Raw genomic sequence first — 13124 nt, 5'->3', positions numbered from 1 at the left:
GAATAGACAAAATGTGAAAGTTAAGCGTCAGAACGAGGCTGGTCACGTGATGACGCTCTTCAAAGACGGCTTCAAGTGTTTACACGTATTGCAAGGTCTTGTTTTTAGATCGGGGTGCTGGCTCGAAACCACCACCTTTAGTGCGGCTTCAATTAAGATGGCGCGACGCCGTCTTCGTCTGTTTACACGTAATTTTTTATCACCGGCTCCCCATTGGAGCTGGCTTTTTCCCCACGTGTAAACACCATGAGTCTCATCAACCCTTTCACTCACGCAATATAATTATTCTATTTCCCCACGCACTTATAATTAATACATTAACAAGAAAAAAACACGACAAGAAAATGTAAACCAGGCTTGTAATTACTAGTAACTCGAACGCAACATTGATCACCATAAAATTAAATTCGAACCAGCCATCAAATTCAAAATTCAAACAATTTCGTTAAATGTCAATCAAAAATACATTTCGTTATGAATTATTCTTAATATCAATTTCTAGATTATCTTGTCAAAATTATTTTTTTCATGTTTTTTTTTTCCAATTAAGGAAGAATTTCATAATGTCGAGAACGGGAAATCTTTATCGTAGTGTTCAACATTGTAAAACGTCGACTTCCTGAAAAATGCAAACGGATGACAGGACCAGCGTTAAGAAAATGTAATCTCCACTCAAAGCTATCTTAATAGACTGCAGGGAATTTACCCTTACCGAATCTTATTTATGAATTATTCGGGATTCAGCTACCCAAGTGTTTGTAACAGAGTATATCTAAAGATGCGCGACAAAAACGAACTTTTGCGTGGGACTTTTCATGCAAACTTCGTCAATGGTTCACCGACACAGATTCCTTTTTAACTTTTAATTTTTCCAAGACGCGCGAACTCTGCTCATGACCGGAGGCGTCGTCTTCGTTGATAACTCGCCAATTCACCATAATCGTGGTGGTGAACTATTTAGCTGATTTTTCAAAAGATGGATATTCAATTTATATTCATCCCAACTTATTTGAATATTCTTCCTGAAATTTGAGCCATTGTTAAAAAACTCGTGCACAAAAAACCGTTACAAACATTAGCAGTAATTTCTAGTACTGCCTGAAGAATCGCGTATTCTTTGTTCTAATCAGACATATCTCAAATTTCCGAAAGCATGTTCTGCTGCATTAAAGTTGGAGTGATTATGAATACTCATATGATATAAAAATAGAACAGTACACCACCACGATTATGGTGAATTAGCGAGTTATCGACGACGACGACGACGTCTCCGATCGAGAGAGCTGGCATACCGCCATCCATGACATGTGTCATCTGCTTCATTGACAAATTTCAAAAAAGAATCCTTGAATATGTTGGTTTTCTACTTGTTGATCCGATAATCTAATTTGCTTGCAAACTAGTTCACTAACATTAAACTTGTTATTACTGTGTTTCATTTCATTTATTGGTTTTCTCCTGAATTATGACATTTGATTGATTGTGTGCCATAATATTTTATTTCAAACACTACCAAACGCCGTAGATTATTAGTACAGCTGTATACCAATTGTAATTATTACGAAACGTTAATTAAACCCATCGCTAAAATGTAATTGTTACAGCTTATATTCGTAGTATGTTTCATTTCAGAATTCGTCATTATGAAATTGATTACATTATTATCGCTATTAATGGGCTATTTTGCCGTCATTAATGCACGTGATTTAAGGGTACGTATAATTATTTAGATATATAACAAATCATACAAAGCAAATTTAAGATCGAATCATTCCACGAGTCTGATATATTGTAATTTTTAATCACGTGTCCATCTGTACGTCCATGTACTCTTATCAGCACTTTGAGTAATTCTCTGGACATTGTCTGCAAAATGTATAAAATGGCATGCCTAGCAATGATTTAATGACATTAGACCGGTGGGTTTTCTCATTCCATTAAACGTGGCCAATGTTAATTCATGATTTTCATCAAAATTGTGGATGTTGTGTTAAATATTGACTCAATAAAGTACGATTTCAAAATCACTAAATCGTTGGTATGGACATTTTTCTAGGTTGCCAAGAAACAAATTTTATTTGAATTTATTGCGTATTGAGTAAATCTTTGAAAGCGTGTTCGTAAATATGATTTTACAATTAAAGTGTCTAATTTCCCCACAAAAAATGTTTTAACTAAAATAGTGTAATACTTTTTATATACCTACTTATATATAATTTATACATTCAGCAGCAGATAGTAAATATACCTCCCGATATATCAACAGGTGGGTGTTTATATTTAAATGTCTTAATTGTGTCAAATTCAGGGAGCTGAAATATTCATGCTTAATAATGAATTTAAAACAAAAAAAAAACAATATATTGTTATAGTTCTGTGCACAGACACTGGCCACGAAAGTATATTTCCCTCTCTCGACATGATTATAGACACGATTTCGCGGTGTGCAGTCTACCGATGATTTGTCAATTATTGTTGAACATTGTATTTTGGCACTTATTCCATGGAATTAAATGTCCATTCTTAGTGGCGATCAGACATTGATTCTGTAGAGTGTTTTTCTGTTTGATAGCCCTGTGTATGGTTGCGATATTGGAACCGTGTCCGACGTACAGACATTTTCGTTGATATAAAACTTGGTTTAAATTCGTACCAAACATATGCTCGATTTACTTTCCCTGTACAATTAAATTTGCTGTATTACATTATCACTCAACATTGTACGCCTGGTTCAATGAACAATGGGTAATGAACAATGCGCTGCATTCGAAAAATGTTGTGATCAGTGCTGTATGCTCGCAGAACAAGTGAGCATTATGTATCAATGTCGACTGTACACATATTAATTTAGACAAAATCATATATACCATTCCTTGTGAGAGAATAGTCTACAAAAAATAAATATAGTTGATGTATGCATTTTCCTTTTATATAGAACCATCTGGATGTCTTATGGGAGATAGAACATTCTGGCCATCTGGTTCTTATCGTATAATGGACTGTGTCTTATGGTACGTACAAACATATATAATGCCACACATTATCTGCCATGTGGGTTTAACGTAATATATGTAGTACGTGTTCGATTAAAGTCAAAATTTACAATATTTTTTTTAACTCAGACTATGCAAAAGCACATTGTTTGTGTGTATTGATAAGATTTGTAGTGTGTTGTTTTAATCATAATATTTTTTTCCAAATCTTGTAAACAGGATAATTCAAAATTCTTAATTTAATCAATTACTAGCATGTTTAAAAAACCTGTTGTATTTCAGAGATTTATTCCCAAATATGTGAAGGCAAAATTACTCAGTAATTTAACTCATGTCAAATAGCAATTCAGCATACTCACATCTATATTCAGCCACGTGTTTGATTGCAAATTTTTACTGTTACATCCAATCAAGGCACTGTATTACCTTTTTTGTAGTTTAAGATAATTATCATCCACCACACATGCTGATATGTAAATATTTTCGTTCTGTATCAATTATGTAATGAAGTTTTATATCTGTTATTCTCCACTCAATGATTGTAGAAGCATTTGCTTTGTTTTTAAATCGATTTAAAGTGTGTGTTGATTGAGTATATACATAACCAACAAATGTTAAACATTAATTTGTTAACACTTTTTAGTGTACTATATTATCTCAAATTCTCAAAATCGTACTGTCATGTGATGACAAAGTAAAATTGTTGTGTTTCAACAGATGTCCATCCGTGTTTTGGTGGTGCTTATTTGATGTCATATGGTTCGCCAGTGTTCTGTGGTGGCACTCCTCAAATTGAAAATCTTATTATTGAAGAATGTCCATCCGGGTATTCCTGTCTCGCAGGACTGTACTCAGGACTAGGCTATTCGACTACATGACATCTGAGCATTGCTGGCTTTGTTTTATTTGGAAAATTGTTTTACATAGGGTAAAATGTGGGAAATTACCATGCAACCAAATATTGATCTTTTTCTCAGTTCAATAACATGTTTTCATAGTAACGATAGTAACCGAACATTTGAAAATAGTTAAATTGAACAAACTGCCATATTAAGTACAAATATTGGGACAGAAAGATTAAAAATAATAAGCCCCAGACAGGGTGTATCATAACTTGTAGAGCTGTTTGACACTCACACATTTCTGCCAGTGTCACTAAATATTTTTATAATACTAACACTGTTTGTTTACTCCTTCTGGCTTCACCCGCTCTTTCGAAGTTGCTTCCGCTTACATGCTTAGTGGTTGCATGTACGTTTTCTAATTTACAGATGCGTTATGAATTGAAATGTCCCAAACGATTGGCATGTTAATATTGGGTTCAACGCCCACACTATAACTGAATCCATCAAGCAATGCAACAAAATTAAACAAGAACATATAATATATGTTAAAAAATAAGCGACTTCGAACCAAGGTGTTAGCATAATGCAATATAGTCTTTTGAAAAAAATTAATAATAAACGTATCTAGTTCATCTTTAGTATTACGTAACGAAATGTCCACTACATTCACTAATAACCTACCAGGTATTGCAGTCTTCTTTTCTGCCATCGCCTTCCAGGTAAATAACGCCCTCATAGAAACATGGGAACACAGGATCCATACAAATTGTGCCACATATTCCAGAAGCACAGCATTTTATCTTCCCCTGGCAATCGGTATCATCTTGGCATTCATAGTTGCAGTAACCCTTTGGACGGACAGCGTCGATAGATGGTACCATTGGGCATTGTCCGGGTTTATCAGGTTGTTCTGGAAGGAAGCATTGTGACGTTTAGAGCTCTCAGGAAATAATTTTTTTTTTGTATTTTAATATATTTTTTTATTGGGTACTCATAAAAATTTACATATCTGTGAATAAAGTGGTTATGCTTACATTCCTGTATAACTCAAAGTTTTTCAAAATGACATTTCTCAAAGCTTCAGAAGAGGAATAGTTTATTGCTCAAACCCAGAACCTTTATGTTTGCTTTTGGTTCACATGGACGGATTTTTTCCCTAAGATCACTATATTCACTAGATTGCTACTTGTCTATCTCATTCAGTTCTAGTTCATACCATTTGCCCCTTTATTCCATATATGGTATTAAAGGGGACCACTTTTTTAAGTGCTGTATCATTTTATTGTTATGATTTGCTATCCAATTTTCACACTGGTAGACTCTTTTCATGTATGTTAGAATACCCTTGAAGTTGGGTTTTATATCATTCATTTTACAGTGGTAAATATGTTTCCTAACTAACAGGCTAATGAAATTTATTGTCAACGATTCGCCTGGATCTGATATTATTAAGCACATTCTGCTTGGTGGTGAATTTTGTTTTAATATCTTTCCCCAACTAAAAAGTAGGTCTCTCCAAAGTGCAACAACATATTCACATTCATAGAAGATATGTTCCAGAGTTTCTGGATGCTCCTGACAAAATGTGCACATCTGTGTAGGAAACTTTTCTGGGTTTATTTTATGAAGTTTGTCATTTGTATATAGAATGTTATGTAAAAGTTTAAACTGAAATTCACGTGTTTTGCTGTCGATACTCATTTTTATCATTAATTTGTACATGTTACTCCATTCTAATAGGCCAAGTTTCAGCATCTCTTCAAGTTTCTTTTGACTCACTGGAGGGATGAATTGCCTGTCTATTAATTCTTTTTTTATATAGGGTTTTGAGATTGCATCAAGCGGTGTTGGAATTCCAGACACCGATAAGCTTATCTCGTCTATGTCAGTGATTTTGTATTTTAGATTTTCGGGGATGGCAGTAACAAGGCCAATCCATTTTAGTTTATGTAGTAGAGTCCATTCATTTTGGGTTATTGTTTCCCATGGTATAAGACCATTCTCGTTAAACAGGTCTGAAACTCTTTTAATTCCGTTTTCAGCCAATTCTCTATAAAAAATAGGTTTTCCGGCTATTTTTATATTTTCGTTATTCCAAATTACTTGGTTTGTGTTTCTGTAACTCATTTTAGTTTCAGCTTCCCAAATTTCAAGACATTCTCGCAGGAAGTCAGTACAGCGAATTGGTAAAAGTTTTGTTTTATAATTACATTGGAAGATGATATTACCTCCTATGCTCTTAAGCTGCTCATCAATAAATAGTTTATATGGATGTTCATTATTTGGATCTACATATCTTTTAATCCATAGTAGCCTCTGTTGTTTTTTGAGGATATGCATGTCTGGAATACCCAAACCGCCCTGGCCCACACCTCCTATCATAGTTCTACGAGCAATTCTGTCTTTTCCTTCCCATATAAAATTATACACAGTCTTTTGAGCCTCCTGAATAAATTCATTCCCAACTGCAGTTGTACTCATAACATATGTGAACTGGGATATACCATAAGTTTTAATAATTTGGACTTTACCAAAAAGAGAAAGTTTCCTGCTCTTCCAAGAGTTCAAAATAATTTTCATATTGTCCATAGCTTTTTTAACATTTATTTTCCTATTTTCCTTTTGATTGTGAGAAAAGTAAATTCCTACAATTTTGATAGGAGATGTGGGCCATCTAACCCCGAACAGTTTATCTTGCCTATATTTCCATTTACCGAGCCAGACAGCTTCAGTTTTGTCCATGTTAATTCTCAGCCCTGAGCATTTCTCAAACTCCCCCAATAAGTTAAATAGCACCTCAGCAGATTTTTCGTTTGAAATGAAGCATGACATGTCGTCCGCAAATGCTGCTTCTTTAATTTCATTTCCCGATATGATAATGCCTTTGATTTCTTGTTTTGATCTAATAGCCACCAGCAGAGTTTCTAAAACTAAAATGAAGAGCATTGGAGACAGAGGGTCTCCTTGTCTGACCCCCCTTTGCAACTCAAAGTATCCCGTACTATATTCGTTATTCATCACGCAACATACAATATTTGTATACAATGATTTCACCCACCTTTGAAATTGAGGACCGAATTGAAATTTCTCTAATGCCCTATCAAGATACTCCCAACTGACCGTATCAAAGGCTTTTTCAAAATCTACTGCTATTAGCAGAGCCTTCTTACCAGTTTGTTCTATGTAGTGATACACCTCACTAATTAATCTTGCATAATCACTAATATTGCGGCCTTTAACAAAAGCTGCCTGGGTTTCGCCAATTAATTCAGGGAGAACAGATTCCAATCGCTTAGCAAGACATTTGGATGCCAATTTTGCATCCACGTTCATTAATGAAATTGGCCTCCAGTTTTTCAATAAACGTTTATCTCGTCCAGGTTTTTCTATTAGTGTAATGATACTTTGTTTCTGAGAGGTCGAAAATTCTCCCTGCTCAAAGGCCAAGTTTAATGAGTTCACTACCAGATTTCTTACCAGTGGCCAATATGCCTTATAAAACTCAACCGTTAAGCCATCGTTTCCTGGGCTTTTATTTTCTTTCATTGAAGTTAATGTATCAAAAATTTCCCTTGAAGTTAGAAGTCCCTCACATTTTGCCTGTGAACTTTCTGCCAGCACTGGAATTGCAGTATTATTAAGAAATTTAGTGGCCTCTATCGAATCCTTATTTGAGTACAGCCTAGAGTAAAAGGTTTTTATTTCTGTTAAAATTTCATTTGGTTGTTCTATAGTTTTATCCCCTTCTACTTTTAATTGTTTGATGCATGATTTCTTTCTGTTATTTTTTTCCAAATTCAGAAAATATCTGTTGTTTTTTTCCCCTTTTTCATACCACCTAGCCCGTGATCTTATTATAGCACCTTCTACCTTATAATTATAATGGTCTTCTAATTTCCTTTTCATTTCTTCCATATTGCTATAATTTTCCTCATTTGGGCTGTCACTACACATCTGTTGAGTATCTTTAAGCTGTTTTTCCAAGTCCTCAATTTCCTGTTTACGGTTTCTTGCTTTTTCTTTAGTGTAATCAATTGTAAATTTTTTAATCTGGTATTTAATTAAGTCCCATAACTGACTTCTATCTATATCTTTAAATTCTTCCTGCCAGTTTTCAATCTTTTCCTTTATTAAGTTTCCATACTCTTTATCTTTGGTTAGAGTGGAGTTGAATCTCCAATGAGCAGGGCCATGTTTCTGACAAGAATTTTTTTAAATGTAGCCAAACAGCGGAGTGATCCGAAGCTAAACCTGGTATAATTTCAACTTTTTTAACAATATTTTGCAAAACATCTGAAATTATTAGATAGTCCAGTCTGCTTTGTTGAATAGTAGGGCGTTTTCTACGCCAAGTAAACTGTTTTTTGTTCTCATTTCTTATTCGCCAAATGTCAACTAAGCTAAATTGTTCAGTGATATCCTCAAAAATGTCTACCGATTTAGTCCAGGCTTGGGGGTTCCCTCCTGATCTGTCCATCAAGTTATCCACTGTAAAATTCAGATCACCCCCCCCCCTCAGATTATCGTACTGTTTGGATCTGGGATCATATTAGTTAACCTAATTTTTAAATCAGTTAAGAATTCAGCATGTTGTGATTTTCTATTGGGTGCATACGTGTTTAGTAGAATACATTGAGAGTTATCAATTTCAGTTTGAATTATTAAGATTCTCCCATCCGTATCCTGTGTTAGTTTATTAACTTTATCAGTATTTCTAATTATAGTCATCACTCCTCTGCTGGTGGTAGTTCCATGTGAATAACTACATTTCCCCTTAAATTGAGAAGACCAGAAAATCTCATCTGCCGAGGTGCTATGTGTTTCTTGCAAATATGCTATATCAAAGTGTTTTTCTTTCAGCCAATTAGAAATTGTCTTTCTCTTGTTGTAGTCCCTGAGGCCTCTAACATTGAGGGTCACAATAGATAACTGCTCTTCTATGAATGCACATGTTTGTACTTGGTTTTACAGGAAATTTCAAAGTTGAATAAGCCCAATTTTTTAAAGTAACACAAACAAAAACAGTAAACATTAAGGGCATTGGCAAAAGCCAACGGACACACGGTAACTGGAAGAAACAGTAGAGTACTGCAGCATGGGACGGCTCCCAGGTACTCAATATGAATATGTTTTCAATTATTTCATACTTATGTTGCCCGTCTAATTGTAAATATTTCCTTGTGACCCTAATTACAAGTTCTGTAATGTGAAGTCAAAGATAAACTTAATAAATGCCATGAGGGCTTCATGTAATAAAAGTCTTAACTGATAGTTGGCAAGTCCTTTACCATCACATCCTTCATTTTTCCTCTGTCGTCTTCGATCATGCAGGTCGCCGGTACACGCCACGCTATGTAACACTTTTTCTTTGGGTTTTCCCTTTGAAATTTCTTTCGGTAGAGAGCCAGTCTTTTTCTTTCATTTAGTACACTCCTGCTCACATCGTCGGTCACGAATATTTCCTTTCCAGCATACGGGTTGTTCCGAAGACATTTAGGAGCAGCGAACAAAATATTTCTAGCAATACTGGCGTCCACGAATCCCACCTTTATAGGCCGTGGTTTCCCTGAACGAAGTGGCTGCGCTGGCACTCTATGTGCGCGTTGGATGGCCACGCGATCTCCAACGCCCCTCACTTCCATGTGGGATATGATGAATTTCACTATGAACTGGGCACAGGATTTTTCTTCTCTTTCTACCCCTTCTTCAAAGTTGAAGAAGTTCAGGTTTATTCTTCTCCCTCTGTTTTCTAAGTCTTCATTCTTTATTTCTGTTATCTTCATTCTGTTTTCTAGCTCCTTTATTTTGTCCGCCAGTTCTTCTACGTCGGCTGCTTTGGTCACGTGTTCTAGACTTTTCTCTACTTCGTCGATGCGATCACTCATCTGGTTTAAATATACCTCAATGTCCGATACTTTCTTGGTTGTTTCTGTAAGTTGCTCCTTCAGTGGGTCGATTTTCGAGACTTCGTTCCTAATTGAGAACAACAGTCTGAGGACTACCGCTGATCGCTGATCTTCCGCGAGTTCCATTGCTTTTTCTAGGTCGCCATCTTGGATGATACGGTCCTGGGACTCCACGAGTTTTTTGTTCGTCGTTAGCATCTCGTCGACCTTCCTCCCTGTCGTATCGGTCTCATTTTTTCCTGTGGTTGTTGTTTTTTTTCTTTTGAGGCATTATTTCGTTAAAATACGTTGTTTTTAGGCTAGTTTCCTTTCTTTTTTCCTGGAGCCGTCCGATTCGAAGCTAGTGATTGTGACGCATGCGCAGACCTCTCCCTCAGGAAATAATTTTACACCTCATGGAAATGCTCAGGTGAGAATGCAGCAATCACAACTTTGTCTGTGAAATGACAAGTTCTTACGTAATAGTTAACATATTAATTGTATATAAATACGTACCATCACAACAGTATCGAACTTTGTAATCATGACATTGATCACCAGCTGGCTGATCTTTGTCAAGACAAACAAATCCAGGATCGACATCGTGATGTAGGAATACCAGACCGGTGCTTGATGAAGGTTGTTCAGTGGCGGCGACAGCAACTTGAATGAATAACGGATTTTTACACATTTCATTTGGATATTCATCTTGGATTACGGCGGTGACTTCATGATCTGCATCTGAACCTTAACATGCTTTATCGGTGTTGAACCATTTTGTCCACTTGTCACAATCTGGCTGTACTGTATAGTGATATTGCATAAATGAAAAACGTGGTTAATGAGACGAGACAGTTTTTTGCTTATAATAAGTATTCAATTCAAAGTAACACTCAAATTAAAATATTCAACTAAAATAACGTAAAAACATAATATATTATTTGTTGTGAATATTTGAATATTGATTTACCAGGACAACAGAATCTGACTTTATAATCTTCACATTTCTCATCGTCCTGTTCTTCATTCAAACAAGCAAATCCATTAATGATATCATTGCTGAGTAACACATCGCCTGTTAATTCAGCTGGTATGCCATCAATAGTCTGGGCTTGAATTGCGCTGGGTCGTTCGCACGTATTTTCACATAGTGTTGTTAGCGTTTCTAAATCGCCAATCCCTTCTTCTGGACTGTCTTCGTCGAACCATTGTGACCATTCACCATCACATGGGGGATTAGCTGTTTGAACCAAAATTACACATATAATACTGCATATTACACAATCAACGTTATCGGACATGCTACAACGAGGAATCAATGTTTTTAACCACGGGACAACATCTCAACAATATTTTTTTTTAATATGAGAAGAATATTTGTTACATACATATGTGTCACCTCTGCAGAACCATCCACAGGTTGACTTAATCTACGACTATCACTGTATCCTATAATGTTGTACTTCTAATGTACATATTTGTGCGGAACTACACTACACACTGTCAATATTCCTTAGATGTTATTGATATTCAGTTGGTGTGTGTGTTACATTACCTGGGCAGCGGAATCTAACTTCATAATCAAGACATGTGTTATCTGGTTGATCTGCCATCTGACAAACAAATCCCACTTCAGGTGAATAGTGCGAGAATATTTCACCAGTATCCGCAGCAGGAATGCCATCTAAGGTCTGCACTTGTATCGCCGATGGATTGGTACACATTTGATCCCCGAATTGCTTTATTAGATCCTGAGTAGTTTCCCAGTCCCCAGTAGTTCGCGGGTTATCTCTATCGAACCAAATAGTCCATTCACCGTCTTCACATTCTACAAGTAAAATTAAAAATTGTTTTGTTTGTAATTACAGACGTTTGACTAATACTTGAGTAAAATCATGTACGATCATTGCATAACACCAACTTCATGATGAGACTTGGATAAAGTTGGATTCACCTGTATTTGGGCAACATACAGCAAAAGCATCAGCAGGGTGGATCACACAATGGTAACCAAATGGACACTCAACTCCACCGCGACCACAGTACCATTCAGAGCCATCATCACCAATTAATGGAAATCCCGCGGAACAGGGTGACACAACTATTTTAAAGGAATTATTGATTAATTTGTTACTGAGAAAACACAACATGTGAATGTATACCGGTTTTCCTGCAATATACAATATAATAAATGTGTTACCTGGACAGCAGTATCTCACTCGATACCCAAGGCAAGTGTTATCTGGCTGATCTGCCATCCGACACACAAAGCCAATGTCCGGTGAATAATGCAAGAATGTTTCACCAGTATCTTCTGCAGGAATACCGTCAAGAGTCTGCACTTGTATCGCCGATGGATCAGTACACATGTTATCACCATACAACTCGATGGCAAGTGATGTCGTTTCCCAATCTCCGGTAGTTCCTGGGTCATCTCTATCGAACCAGACAGTCCATGCACCATCCACACATTCTGTAAGTATATTCCAGGCATATATTATTCATGAAATTTTAATGATTCGCGAATATTCATGAACTAAATGAGTATTGTGCACTCACCTGTATTTGGGCAGCACACATATGTCAAGTCAGTTGGATGTGTGTAACAATGGTAGCCAAATGGACACTGCTTATCAAGAGAATCACAACCAACAGGACTCCCATCAGCACCAATTAAAGGAATTCCCATAGGGCAAGGTGGTTGAACTATAAAATTACAAACACCCACGCAGTAATTATTAGTGAGCCATAGAATATGTAGTACACACCACGGTGCATTTAAATTAAATTTCATATAAACTGTACTGCACCTTACCCGTTTACCTACGCTTCTCTATACAAATTAATATTATGGAAACATTTTTACATAGTGACATTCAATAATGTTTTAGTCTCAGTAGCACTTCTTGAAAATTTAACTTACCACAATTAGGGTCCGGTTTGCAGTACCACTTGCTGTTTCTACATTCGTTAAATAGATTTAAACAAACACAGTTTATATTAACTGTTTCAAGATTATGTGCAATACATACAACAAGGTACAAATTGTTATCTGCTATCGTTGATGTAATTTTGATCAGGCAAATTTCTAATCTATGAACACTGATGGCCAATCTAATGGTAATACGGGCACAATACTGAGAGCATATTCGAAATTACTACACAAATGCCCCCGGGTAATGTCGCGTCAATGTTCATTTGGATATATGTGAATATCGGTAACACCTTAACGGAGCGAAACGACCACTTGGCGTAGTAATTAGTAATAAGTGCAATCTGATTAAAATCTGATGTAGTGTACGGGCTTTAATTAATTTTTATTACTTTTTTTATTAATGCATTTTTATTTTATTATTTTACTTTGATTTTGATTTTGTGATTTTATAAAATTCCGCCCTACA

Source organism: Saccoglossus kowalevskii, chromosome 8 (assembly GCF_978046115.1).
Source record: "Saccoglossus kowalevskii chromosome 8, keSacKowa6.1, whole genome shotgun sequence".
Lineage (NCBI taxonomy): Eukaryota > Metazoa > Hemichordata > Enteropneusta > Harrimaniidae > Saccoglossus > Saccoglossus kowalevskii.
This window is presented reverse-complemented; position numbering follows the sequence as displayed.